Here is a 12,908-nt window from a genome sequence, read left to right on the forward strand (position 1 = left end):
GGGCAGCTAAGGATATTCATCTGCGAAAGGTGAGGCTCCCAGGCCCAGGAGGTAGGGCCAGGCCCCTGGGAACTTTGCAGAGGAAGGCAGCCCAGCCCCGGCGGTAGCTGTAGGGGAACCTCTAGGAGGGAACTGACCAGCGAGACCTCCCCACCAGGTGAGTCTTCCCTGCCGGGTGAGGTTTCCCCACAAGGACGGTAAAACCAGAGACACAGGCCCAAACAGGCCTTGCCTCAGCCCACAGCCTAGTTCCCCTTTGGATGACCATTGGTCAACAAGTGGAGGCACCTCTGCCCACACAGGGAATATACCCCACCTGAAGGCCACCACTCCTAGAGAGGCAGATTCCTTGTGGAGCACCGCATTATCAACTTCCTCCAAGACTTCAGCCTACTGAAGGCTAAGAGGGGATATATATAGAAATCTTCAGGGACATTGTAAGTCAATAGAGGAAATCTGCAATATCTCAGCGGTCCACTTATACCTGAACAACATGAGAAAACAAGGAAAGAAAATGCTGCAAACAAATCTAAATGTTACATCAATAAAACCCAATGACAGCATGGCAGAAGAAATGACAGAAAAGGAGTTCAGAATGTACATAATTAAAATAATCAGGGAAGCAAACGATGAAATGAAAGAGCAAATGCAGGCATTGAATGATCGCACCAATCGACAGTTAAAAGAGCAAATACAGGAAGCAAAAGATCATTTCAATAAAGAGTTAGAGATATTGAAAAAAAAACAAACAGAAATCCTTGACATGAAGGAAACAATAAACCAAATTAAGAACTCTATAGAAAGCATATCCAGTAGGATAGAACACCTGGAAGACAGAACCTCAGACATTGAAGACAAAATATTTAACCTTGAAAACAAAGTTGAACAAACAGAGAAGATGGTAAGAAATCATGAACAGAATCTACAAGAACTATGGGACATCATGAAAAGGCCAAATTTAAGAATTATTGGGATTGAGGAAGGCTTAGAGAAACAAACCAAAGGAATGAACAATCTATTCAATGAAATAATATCAGAAAATTTCCCAAATCTGAAGAATGAAATGGAAAATCAAGTTCAAGAGGCTTATAGGACTCCAAACACACAAAATTACAACAGACCCACACCAAGGCACATTATAATGAAAATACCTAACATACAAAATAAAGACAGAATTTTAAAGGCTGTGAGAGAAAAGAACCAAATTACATTCAGGGGGAAACCAATATGGATATCAGCAGATTTTTCAATCCAGACCCTAAAAGCTAGAAGGGCCTGGAACAACATTTTTCAAGCCCTGAAATGGATGCCAACCAAGAATCTTATACCCAGCAAAACTTACCTTCAAATTTGACGATGAAATAAAATCCTTACATGATAAACAAAAGCTAAAAGAATTTACAAAAAGAAAGCCAGCATTACAGAACATTCTCAGCAAAATATTCCATGAGGAAGAGATGAAAAACAAAGAAGCAAATCAGCAAAGGGAGGAATTATCCTAAAGGAACTGTCAAAAAAAGGAGGAGCCAAGTTGTATCAAACAAATAAATAAATAAAATTTAACAAATGAACCAAATGACCAGGAAACCAAATCATATCTCAATAATAACCCTGAATGTTAATGGCCTGAACTCATCAATCAAAAGACATAGACTGGCAGATTGGATTAAAAAGAAAGATCCAACAATATGTTGCTTGCAAGAGACTCACCTCATAGAAAAAGATACCCATAGACTAAAGGTGAAAGGATGGGGAAAAACATACCATGCACATGGACTCAGCAAAAAAGCTGGAGTATCCATCCTCATTTCAGATAATGTGGACTTCAAGCCAAAGTTAGTCAGAAGGGATAAAGAAGGTCATTTCATACTGCTTAAGGGAAGCATAAATCAGCAAGATATAACAGTCATAAACATCTGTGCCCCAAACAGTGGCTCATCCATGTATGTCAAACAAATCCTTCTCAATTTCAGAAACCAAATAGACCATAACACAATAATACTAGGTGATTTTAACACGCCTCTCTCACCACTGGACAGATCTTCCAGACAAAAATTGAACAAAGAAACCATAGATCTCAATAACACAATCAATAATTTAGACTTAACGGACATTTATAGAATATACCATCCAACCAAGAGCGAATACACTTTCTTCTCAGCAGCACATGGATCCTTCTCTAAAATAGACCATATATTATGCCACAAAGCTAATGTTAGCAAATACAAGAAGATAGAGACACTACCATGTATTCTATCAGATCATAATGGATTGAAGTTAGAAATAAATGAAAGAGTAAAACACAGAAACTATTCCAACATCTGGAGATTAAACAATATGCTATTATATGATGAATGGATAACAGAAGATATTAGGAAGGAAATTAAAAAATTCTTAGAGGTAAATGAGAACAAACAAACATCATATCAAAATCTCTGGGACACTATGAAAGCAGTACTTAGAGGGAAATTTATTTCATGGAGCGCATTTAATAAAAGAAGTAAAACTCAACAAATAAACGACCTAACACTACAGCTCAAAGCCCTAGAAAAAGAAGAACAGAACAGCACCAAAAGTAGTAGAAGACAGGAAATAGTTAAACTCAGAGCTGAAATCAATGAAATTGAAACAAAAGAAACAATACAAAAAATTGACAAAATAGAGTTGGTTCTTCGAAAAAATAAACAAAATTGATAAACCTTTAGCCACACTAACAAAGAGAAGACGAGAGAAAACCCAAATCACTAAAATGCAGAATGAACAAGGAAATATCACAACAGACAGGACTGAAATACAAAACATAATTAGAAGCTATTTTGAAAATCTATACTCCAACAAAACAGAAAACCTCCAAGTCATCAACAGGTTTCTAGAGACATATGAATTGCCTAAACTGAACGAGGAGGACATACACAATTTAAATAGACCAATTTCAAGTACTGAAATAGGGAAGTCATCAAAAGCCTATCAAAAAAGATAAGTCCAGGACCAGATGGGTTCTCAGCCGAGTTCTACAAAACCTTTAAAGAAGAGCTCATTCCAATACTTCTCAAAGTATTCCATAAAATAGAAGAGGAGGGAACCCTCCCAAACTCATTCTATGAAGCCAATATCACACTGATACCTAAACCAGACAGAGACTCATCAAGGAAAGAAAATTTTAGACCAATATCCTTAGTGAACATCGACGCAAAAATTCTCAACAAAATTTAGCAAATCGCATACAAAAACATATTAAAAAGATAGTGCACCATGATCAAGTGGGTTTCATCCCAGGGATGCAAGGTTGGTTCAACATCAGGAAATCAATAAATGTCATTCACCATATCAATAGACTTAAAGTCAAGAATCACATGATTATTTCAATAGATGCAGAAAAAACATTTGATAAAATACAGCACCCCTTCATGCTCAAAACACTAGAAAAAATAGGGATAGTGGGAACATTCCTTAACATTGTAAAGGCCATTTATGCTAAGCCCATGGCTAATATCATTCTAAATGGTGAAAAACTGAAAGCATTCCCCCTAAAAACTGGAACAAGGCAGGGATGCCCTCTTTCACCACTTCTGTTCAACATCGTTCTTGAGACTCTGGCCAGAGCAATTAGACAAACCAAAGAAATTAAAGGTATACAAATTGGAGAAGAAGAACTCAAACTATCCCTGTTCGCTGATGACATGATTATATATTTAGAGGAATCTGGAAATTCCACCAGAAAACTCTTAGAACTCATAAGTGAATTTAGTAAAGTAGCAGGTTACAAGATCAATGCTCATAAATCCAATGCATTTTTATACATAAGTGATGAATCTTCAGAAAGAGAAATTAGGAAAACTACCCCATTCACAATAGCCTCGAAAAAAATAAAATACTTGGGAATCAATCTCACAAAAGAGGTGAAAGACCTCTACAATGAGAACTGTACAACACTAAAGAAAGAAATTAAAGAACCTTAGAAGATGGAAAGATCTCCCATGTTCTTGGATAGGAAGAATTAATATTGTCAAAATGGCCATACTACCTAAAGTGCTATACAAATTCAATGCAATTCCAATTAAAATCCCAATGACGTACCTTACAGAAATAGAGCAAGCAACTATGAAATTCATCTGGAAGTATAAGAAACCCAGAATAGCTAAAGCAGTCCTTAGCAGAAAGAGTGAAACAGGGGGTATTGCAATACCAGATCTTCAACTCGACTACAAAGCAATAGTAACAAAAACAGCATGGTATTGGTACCAAAATAGAAAGGTAGATCAATGGTACAGAATAGAGGACATGGACACAAACCCAAATAAATACAGTTTTCTCATACTAGACAAATGGGCAAAAAATATGCAATGGAGAAAAGATAGCCTCTTCAACAAATGGTGCTGAGAGAATTGGAAATCCATATGCAACAGAATGAAACTAAACTCATATCTCTCACCATGCACGAAACTAAACTCAAAATGGATTAAGGACCTCGGAATCAGACCAGAGACCCTGCAGATTATAGAAGAAAAAGTAGGTCCAGATCTTCAACATGTCGGCTTAGGACCAGACTTCCTTAATAGGACTCCCATAGCACAAGAAATAAAAGCAAGAATCAATAACTGGGATAGATTCAAACTAAAAAGCTTTCTCTCAGCAAAGGAAACTATCAGCAATGCGAAGAAAGAGCCTACAGAGTGGGAGAATATCTTTGCCAATCATACTTCAGATAGAGCACTAATCTCCAGAATCTCTAAAGAACTCAAAAAAACTCTACTTCAAGAATAATCCAGTCGACAAATGGGCCAAGGAAATGAATAGACACTTCACAGAAGAAGATCTAAAAGCAATCAACAAACATATGGAAAAATGCTCAACATCTCTAGTAATAAGAGAAATGCAAATCAAAACCACCCTAAGATTCCATCTCACCCCAATTAGAATGGCAATTATCAAGAATACGAGCAACAACAGGTGTTGGCGAGGATGTGGGGAGAAAGGTACACTCATACATTGCTGGTGGGGCTGCAAATTAGTGCAGCCACTCTGGAAAGCAATGTGGAGATTCCTTAGAAAACTTGGAATGGACCCTCCATTTGACCCAGCTATCCCACTCCTTGGCCTATACCCAAAGGACTTAAAATCAGCATACTACAGAGATACAGCCACATTAATGTTCATAGCTGCTCAATTCACAATAGCCAGACTGTGGAACCAACCTAGATGCCCTTCAATTGATGAGTGGATAAAGAAACTGTGGTATATATATACAATGGAATATTACTCAGCCATAAAGAATGATAAAATTATGGCATTTGCAGGCAAATGGATGAAATTGGAGAATATCATGCTAAGTGAGATAAGCCAATCTCAAAAAGCCAAAGGAAGAATGATATCACTAATAAGTGGATGATGACACATAATGGGGGGAGGGAAGGGTTAGTGTTAGGGTTAGAGTTAGGGTTAGGGAGGGGGGCAAGTATGGAGGAAGGAAGCTCTGTATAGAAGGAAAAGAGGGTGGGAGGGGTGGGGGGAAGGGAAAAAATAACAGAATGAATCAAACAACATTACCCTATGTAAATTTATGATTACACCAATGGTATGCCTTTACGCCATGTACAAAAAGAGAAACAACATGTATCCCATTTGTTTACAATAAAAAAAAAAAAAAACTATAGAGAATAGTTTCACTGCCCTAAAAATTAACAGTGCTTTAACTAGTCATCCCTCCTTTCAGTCAACCAATAACATTTTTTTTGTTTACTATCTCCCTAGTTTTCTTTTCAGATTGCTGTATAGTTGGAATCATGCAGTGTGTAACCTTTTTAGATTGGCTTGTTTTATTTGGTTTCCCCCATGTCTTTTCGTGGTTCGATAGCTCATTTTCTTAAAACACTGAATGAAGTATAGCCTGTATGTACCAGTTTATTTATGTACTCACTTACTGAAGGATACTACACTCACTTCCTAGATTTGGCAATTATGTAAAAACTGCTATAATCATTCATGTGCAGGTTTTTGCATGAAAACTTTTTCATCTTTTTTTTTTTTTAGTAAATACCAAGGAGTATGATTGCATCATAGAATAAGAAGATATTTGGTTTTGTAAGAATCTGCCATATCTAATTTTGTTTTCTGTCCATGTATTTTTTACTTGTAAGAGGTTTTATCTATACTATCTATCTATCTATCTATCCATCCATCTATCTATCATTTACCTACCTACCTACCTACCTACTGGATGTTATATTCTGACTGTAACTCCCTTGCTATATATATGATTTGCTAATGTTTTCTCTCATTGGAAACAAACATTTTAAACATTTTTGATTAAGTCTAATTTATCAATTTTTGTATGGTTTGTACTTTGTTACATCTAAGAACTCTTTGTTCTCAAGTTGTGAAAATGTTTCTCCTATCTTTTCTACTAAGAATATTAGAGTTTAATCTTTAAAAAGTCTTTGATACATTCTAAGCTAAATTTTTGCATGTAATAAGAGGAAATGAATCCAAATTTACTTTTATGCATGTGGATATCCAATTATTCCAGCTCTATTTTTGAAAAGGCTATCCTTTGTCCATTGAATTATCATGGAACTTTTATTGAAAATTAGTTGACCATAATTATATAGATTTATTTCTGAACTCTCCATTCATATCCATTGTTGTGTATGTCTATCCTCTCACCAGTATAATCATCTTTTTTGGGATGTGATACTGGGGATTGAACCCAGGGGAGCTTAAACACTGAGCAACATCCCCAAACTTTTTTATCTTTTTTTATTTTGAGACCAGTTCTCACTATGTTGCCTAGGGCCTTACTCATTTGCTGAGGCTGGCTTTGAACCTGTGATCCTCCTGCTTCAGCCTCCCAAGTTTTGGAATTACAGGTGGGTGCCACCAGGCCCAACTCTAATTCTGCCTTGATTATAGTGGTTTTTAAAAAGTTTTGTAACAGTTAGAAGAAGCCCTTCAGCTGTTTCTATTACAAAATTTTTCATTCACTTGAAAATTCTTTCCATGGCTCATTTTAAATTTAATTCTATTGTGATCAGAGGAAATACTTTTTGTAATTTCCATCCTTTTAAATTTATAAGGAGTTTTTAAAGGCCCACCATAGAGGCTATAATTTGTTTTGTCTGTGAAGCAACAGATAATACATTCTTTTTTTGTTTTGCAAATCATATAGTCTACTGCAACTGTAAAACTGTGCCGTTATAGTGTGAAAGCTGCTGCAGACATTAGGTAAGTGAATAAATGTGATATATTCCACTGAAACCTAGATGAATGAGGTGGCAGGCTGGATCTGGCAACACAGCTGTAGTTTTCTGCACACGGCCTAGCACCTGAATGGTCCATAGTGCTGGGAGGGAATATGTATTCTATGATTGTCGTGTGGAATGCTGCACACATGGCCAGTTAGGTTCAGCATTGAGAATTCCGTATTGCTGTGGGTGTTTTGCCATGGTGTTCTAATGTACTGAGAGTGAAATATTGAAATCTTAAAGTGTGATTGTCTTTTCCTCCCTTGCATTCTGTCAATTATTTCTTCATGTGTTTCCAAGTTGTGATTAGGTGAATGAGCACTCTTAATGGTTATCTTCCAAATATGTTGACCCACCTATCATTATGAAATGTCCCTTTTTATCCCTAGTTGCATTGTTTTGTCTTAAAGTCTATTTTGTCCAATGATTTCACTACTGATACTGTCTTTTGTTTGCTGTCTGTAGGATATATGTATGTATATTTAAATCCTTTTAATTATAATTGATAGTGTTTTTGAGTAGAAAGAATATTTTCTGCAAATGGTAACAGTTGATCTTGCTATTTTTCCAGTGTGAGAGTTTCTGCCTTTGGAGTGAGATATTTAGGTGATTTAACATTTAGTACAATTATAGATATGGTTGAAGTTACATTAGCCATTTTGCTATTTGTTGTTTACAAGTCTTCTTTGATTTTTTGTATCTTCATTCCTATTTGTCTTTTGCATATTAAATAATTTCCAATGTACTATTTTTGATATTTAGCTATTTATTTTTGGGCTATTTTCTTAGTGGGTATTCTAGGAATTAGAGTTTCTACCTTAATTTATCATATTAATACTAAATTATTTCCAATAAAATAACCTTGCATAACCTGGCTCCATTCCTTCTCTTCTTTTTTGTACTATTATCATCTATATTGCATTTCATGTGCTCTACACCCAATAAAACCTGTTATAATTATCACTTTGTGTCAACCTTAAATCTTTAAAGGGAGGCAAGAAAAGATATGAGGAAAACAGATCTGTAGATTCTTATATGCTAACCAGTGTCATTACCATTTATGATGCTCATTTGTTCATAGGAAAAACATGGGAAATTTTGGGTCATTATTTACTCAAAAAATTTTTCTTCAGCTCTTTCTATCTCTTCTCTCCTTTTGGTTTTTCATTATGTGCCTGTCAGAATTCTGTTATCACCGATCTGTGAGTTTCTTGCTCATTTCCTTTCAATCTTGTTTCGCCCTGTTCTCAGATTAGATCACTTTTGTTCCTCTTTCTGTAAGTTCACAGATTCTTCTGGCATCTTGAACCTGATGTTGTTCCCTTTAGTAAATTTTTCATCGCATTTATTGAACTTTTCAACTGAAAGATTTCTTTTTGGTTCTTTTTATAACCTTCATTTTCTTTAGAATCTTTATTTGCCGACATTTGTTGTCATACTTTCCTTTAATTCTTTAAATAGGCTTTCCTTTAGTTCTTTTAACACACACACACACACACACACACACACACACACACACACACACACATATATATATATATATATATATATATATACACAATATATATATATATATATATATATATATATTGTAGCTACATTGGATAATTTTTCTCCTCTCCTAAATCTAGCATTGAGGAATACTTTGAGAAAATTTATGATGATTGCTTTATTTTTAACCCCTGAATATGGATCCTGATAGCAGGGAAAATTAGAAGTTCATGCCATGTTCAAATTGGCACAGTTCTATTGAGTCTCCCTGTGTCTCCCCTGTGTGAATGTGGTAGCCTCTGAGATGAGAAGCAGCTGTGGCAGGCCAGGATCCTCTCCAGTGTCTGTTGCACATACTGGTGTCTCAGTTGGTTGTTAGCATGTCACAGACACACAAATTCAGTGTGGGAGAGGCCATCCCACCAGGTACTGGAGGTGTTGGCCATTCCTGTTTGATTGGATCCAATATAGTTATGTAAATCAGTGATATTATTGGACATGGGTGTTGCAATCAATGGTTCAAACTGAGTACCTGCTCTTCCACTGTGGCAGAAGTTGCTGAGACTCATGGACCACCCTTTCCTGCTAGTAGCTTCATGTTAGTTAAGCTGGGGAGGGATCTCAGTAGCCCACAGTTCTCCTGCCACAAATTGCAATTCTTCTTATTCTGAGTTTGGCAATTTGTTGGCCATGACTGCTTCTCACATTGCTGCATGCCTTCGGTCAATTCCCAGTATTCTGAAATGGTTGTTTTGTTAATTTTGTCCAATTTTATATTTGCTGGATATATAGATGGAATGGATCTGCCAGTGTCTTGGACATAGCCAGAATTGCCACCTACTTTTTTGTTTTGTTTTGTCTTTGTTCTATTTCTCTTCAGGAAAATATTTGCATTAAAATTAATTAAATTTGATAAATCTTTTTTCATAATATGTATATGTTCTAGCTTAAAGCGTTCATTTGCTCTGCCCATTCTGAGCTCCACAATGCTGTATAAATTTACTGGCATGAGGATGAGTCTTGATGTGCAAGCACAGGTTCTAAGAATGGATAAAGTGGTTTCATCATAAAAATTCTTTTTATTTCTCATACAACATATTGTAGACCATTCTCAAAATGGATATGTATTACTACAGTTTATCTTTTATATCCTCCTATTCATTTGGTTTCACATTAATGACATACATATGCATATACACAAATTTATTTCTATGAATTTGTTGCTATTCATGCAATAAAAAGATCTAAATTACTCACTGTAAGTGCAGAATAGGGATGCCTATGATTGATTCTGCGATTCTAAAATGACACCCTTTACTTGCAAAGAAGTCTCTCAGTGGGAAAGCTTTCCTCTTAACTTTGAGTTCATCTCTGTGTGCCTCTTGTTCCTTACTCCTGAGCCTCTTGGGAAACATGGGGCAGGAAACTGAGGGAATAAAACTTAGGTGTCATGGCCCTTACTAAAAGGAATGGAAAACAGTCCAATCTAGAACAATCACTTTGCTTTTTTCTCACATGTCAAACACTGATAAATGAAGATGGTAAGTCTCTGCATCACCTAGCCATATTTCAGTACTAATCAACGTAACCATTCATTAAGGAAAACAATTTGGTGGGCCTTTTTTTTTTTCTTTTGAGTAAATGACCAGTGATTGCTTTCATTGTTGAACAGTTCCTGGTTTTGTATATTGTTCTCACTGTTTTGTATATTGTTCATCAAAATCTCTGTCTCTGCCTTCTAGGCTTAGATGATATGATATCCAACACGTTTAGAGGATATTTGTTGATTAGCTAATAATAATTCACTTGAAACTGCTAAAGCCCTTTAGTATTATGAGGATTTACTTTTTAAATAGTTTTAGTTGTAGATGGACACAATACCTTTATTTTGTTTATTTTTATGTGGTGCCAAGGATCAAACCCAGTGTCACACAAGTGCTAGGCAAGCACTCTACCACTGAGCTACAACCCCAGTCCTATATGAGAATTTAACTCATATTTGCTATTATTTGGACTTCCATGAGTCCAAATTATGTTTAAGGAAGTAATACAGAAGTAACTTCATAGTCTACCTGCAACACAGTCATAAAAATGAAAAAAAAAAATGTTTTAAATTGAAATTCATTAAAGAAACAGAGAAGGCTATAATTGACCAGAAAAAGATGTAAAGTATATTTGGAATGTTTATAGTACATATTCCTTAGATTTCATGTTAAGGTATTATAACAAAGAAACCTCAAATTACAGTGGCTCACACAAAACACGTTTTCCCCTTACTTTAAGTCGCTAGTGAGCTGTGCTTTATTAGGACAACCAAGGACTCATGACCTTTCTGCCATGCCATTTAGCTATCTGCCAGTGATCCTCATCCTCATGGTTGACCCTGACTTGGAGCATGGTGTCTGCATCCTGGCTTAAGGGATGTGGAAAAAGACAAAACCCCAAGTTAGGTGGCTCGTGTTATTTCAAGGTGACACAGAAATACACATTCCATGGACCTGGGTTTGCTGCGTGTCCACATGTAGCTGTAAGGAAACTAAGAAATAAAGTCATGATCTGAATATCCACTGACCCTACTAGAAGACTGCTTTATGGTTGCTACTTGACAATGAAAATATCACATGCTTCCTGTAGAGAATTTGGATAATACAGAATTGTAAAAAAAAAAGAGAAAGAAAGAAATTCATTAACTTTTCATTTCTCAGATATTAATATCCATACATTTTTGTGTGACTATTACAAATTTGTTTTTTTTCTAGAAAAACTTTCTTACATACATGTGCAATTCTCCTAATGTGCATTGTTGTTTTGCCATTGAAGTATTAATATCATTCCCCATGAAATTCATTGACTTTAGAGAACCTCTTTTTAATGTCTAACACATGGAGTGCTTTTTTATTTACATGAAATAAACAAATTTCACTGTAGAGCTTTTATGTTTTTCTATATTTTTACTACTATAAATAAATTGTTATATGTTCATATTTTGTGTTTCCTGGGGCGAGTTCACAGAACAGGATTTATTTCTATATTGATTTTCAAAAAAGTGGTACCAATTTTTACCTCCGACATCAGCATATGAGATGACCTCTTTAGAATTACTGAGAATATTTTTAACTGGGGTTTACTCATCTCAGAAGTCATTGTTTTATTTGAAATGCAATGGAGAAAAAAAGTAATTTTCCTCCTGAAACATAGAAAAGCATACATGATGAATGCCTTTCTAGCTAGAAAATAATTTTAAGAGTGTTTGATTTAATGGTTAAGCTTATGATTTGTTGCTATTTTTATTGGCCATGAATAGTTTAAATCATCTCCACGTGGTATTTTTCCTTTTTATACATTAGGTTTATGTTCTTTTTAAACTAACATGTATGACTTCTTTAAGTCTATCAACCCTTATCCATTATGTTTGTGGCATTTTTTCCCCTTTATTTATTTATTTATTCATCTATCTATTTGTTTGTTTGTTTGTTTTTGTGGTGCTAAGGATGGAACCCTGGACTTCATGCATGCTAGGCAAATCTTCTTCCACTAAGCTACACCCCAGCCCCTGTTTGTTTTGGTTCTTAAAAATGTTAGTTTGCTGTTTTCTGACACCTTATTAGAAATTTGGGATTTTTTTATTGTCACATGCATCAAAAGGCTTCTTCAGTTTCCACTGTTGCTTAGTGCTTAGACTGTTGCTTTCATCTTCAAATCATGTGTATATTTCATGTATTAAGGACTCATTTTGGCTCTCTTCTGTTTAATGCCTTATTCTTATAATAATTTAGTGTATTACCTTATTTAATTTACTTTAACAGCTTAATAAATAATACTTTCTCTTCCTCATAACTCTCAATATTTTTCTTCTAAGTGATTTTAGAGACACTCTATAATTATTTTCGATTTTTATCAGAGGGTGATAAAATTTTGATTGACATTATACTACATCTAGATTATACCTTGTAACTTATGTAATTATAACAATATAATTATGAATTTTAAATCTCCATAACTTATTCATAGTAAAATAATATTAAATTTTACTATAACCTAACTCATAATTATATATTAAAATGTTCTTTATACCATTCACTATATTTCAGGATATACACTTATTTTTATATTTTAAACATGAGTGTATATCTTAATTAAAAGTCTATAATTACTTATTATAATTACCTATTAAAA

General features: G+C 35.0%; 1 protein-coding gene across 1 annotated transcript in view; it reads left to right on the forward strand.

Moving 5' to 3' along the window:
* ABCA13 (ATP binding cassette subfamily A member 13) overlaps positions 1 to 12,908 on the forward strand; it is a gene marked incomplete at its 5' end in the record, with an annotated part of 484,952 nt that overhangs the window by 441,911 nt on the left and 30,133 nt on the right.

The sequence above is a fragment of the Sciurus vulgaris genome (genome assembly GCF_902686455.1).
Source record: "Sciurus vulgaris genome assembly, chromosome: 8".
NCBI lineage: Eukaryota > Metazoa > Chordata > Mammalia > Rodentia > Sciuridae > Sciurus > Sciurus vulgaris.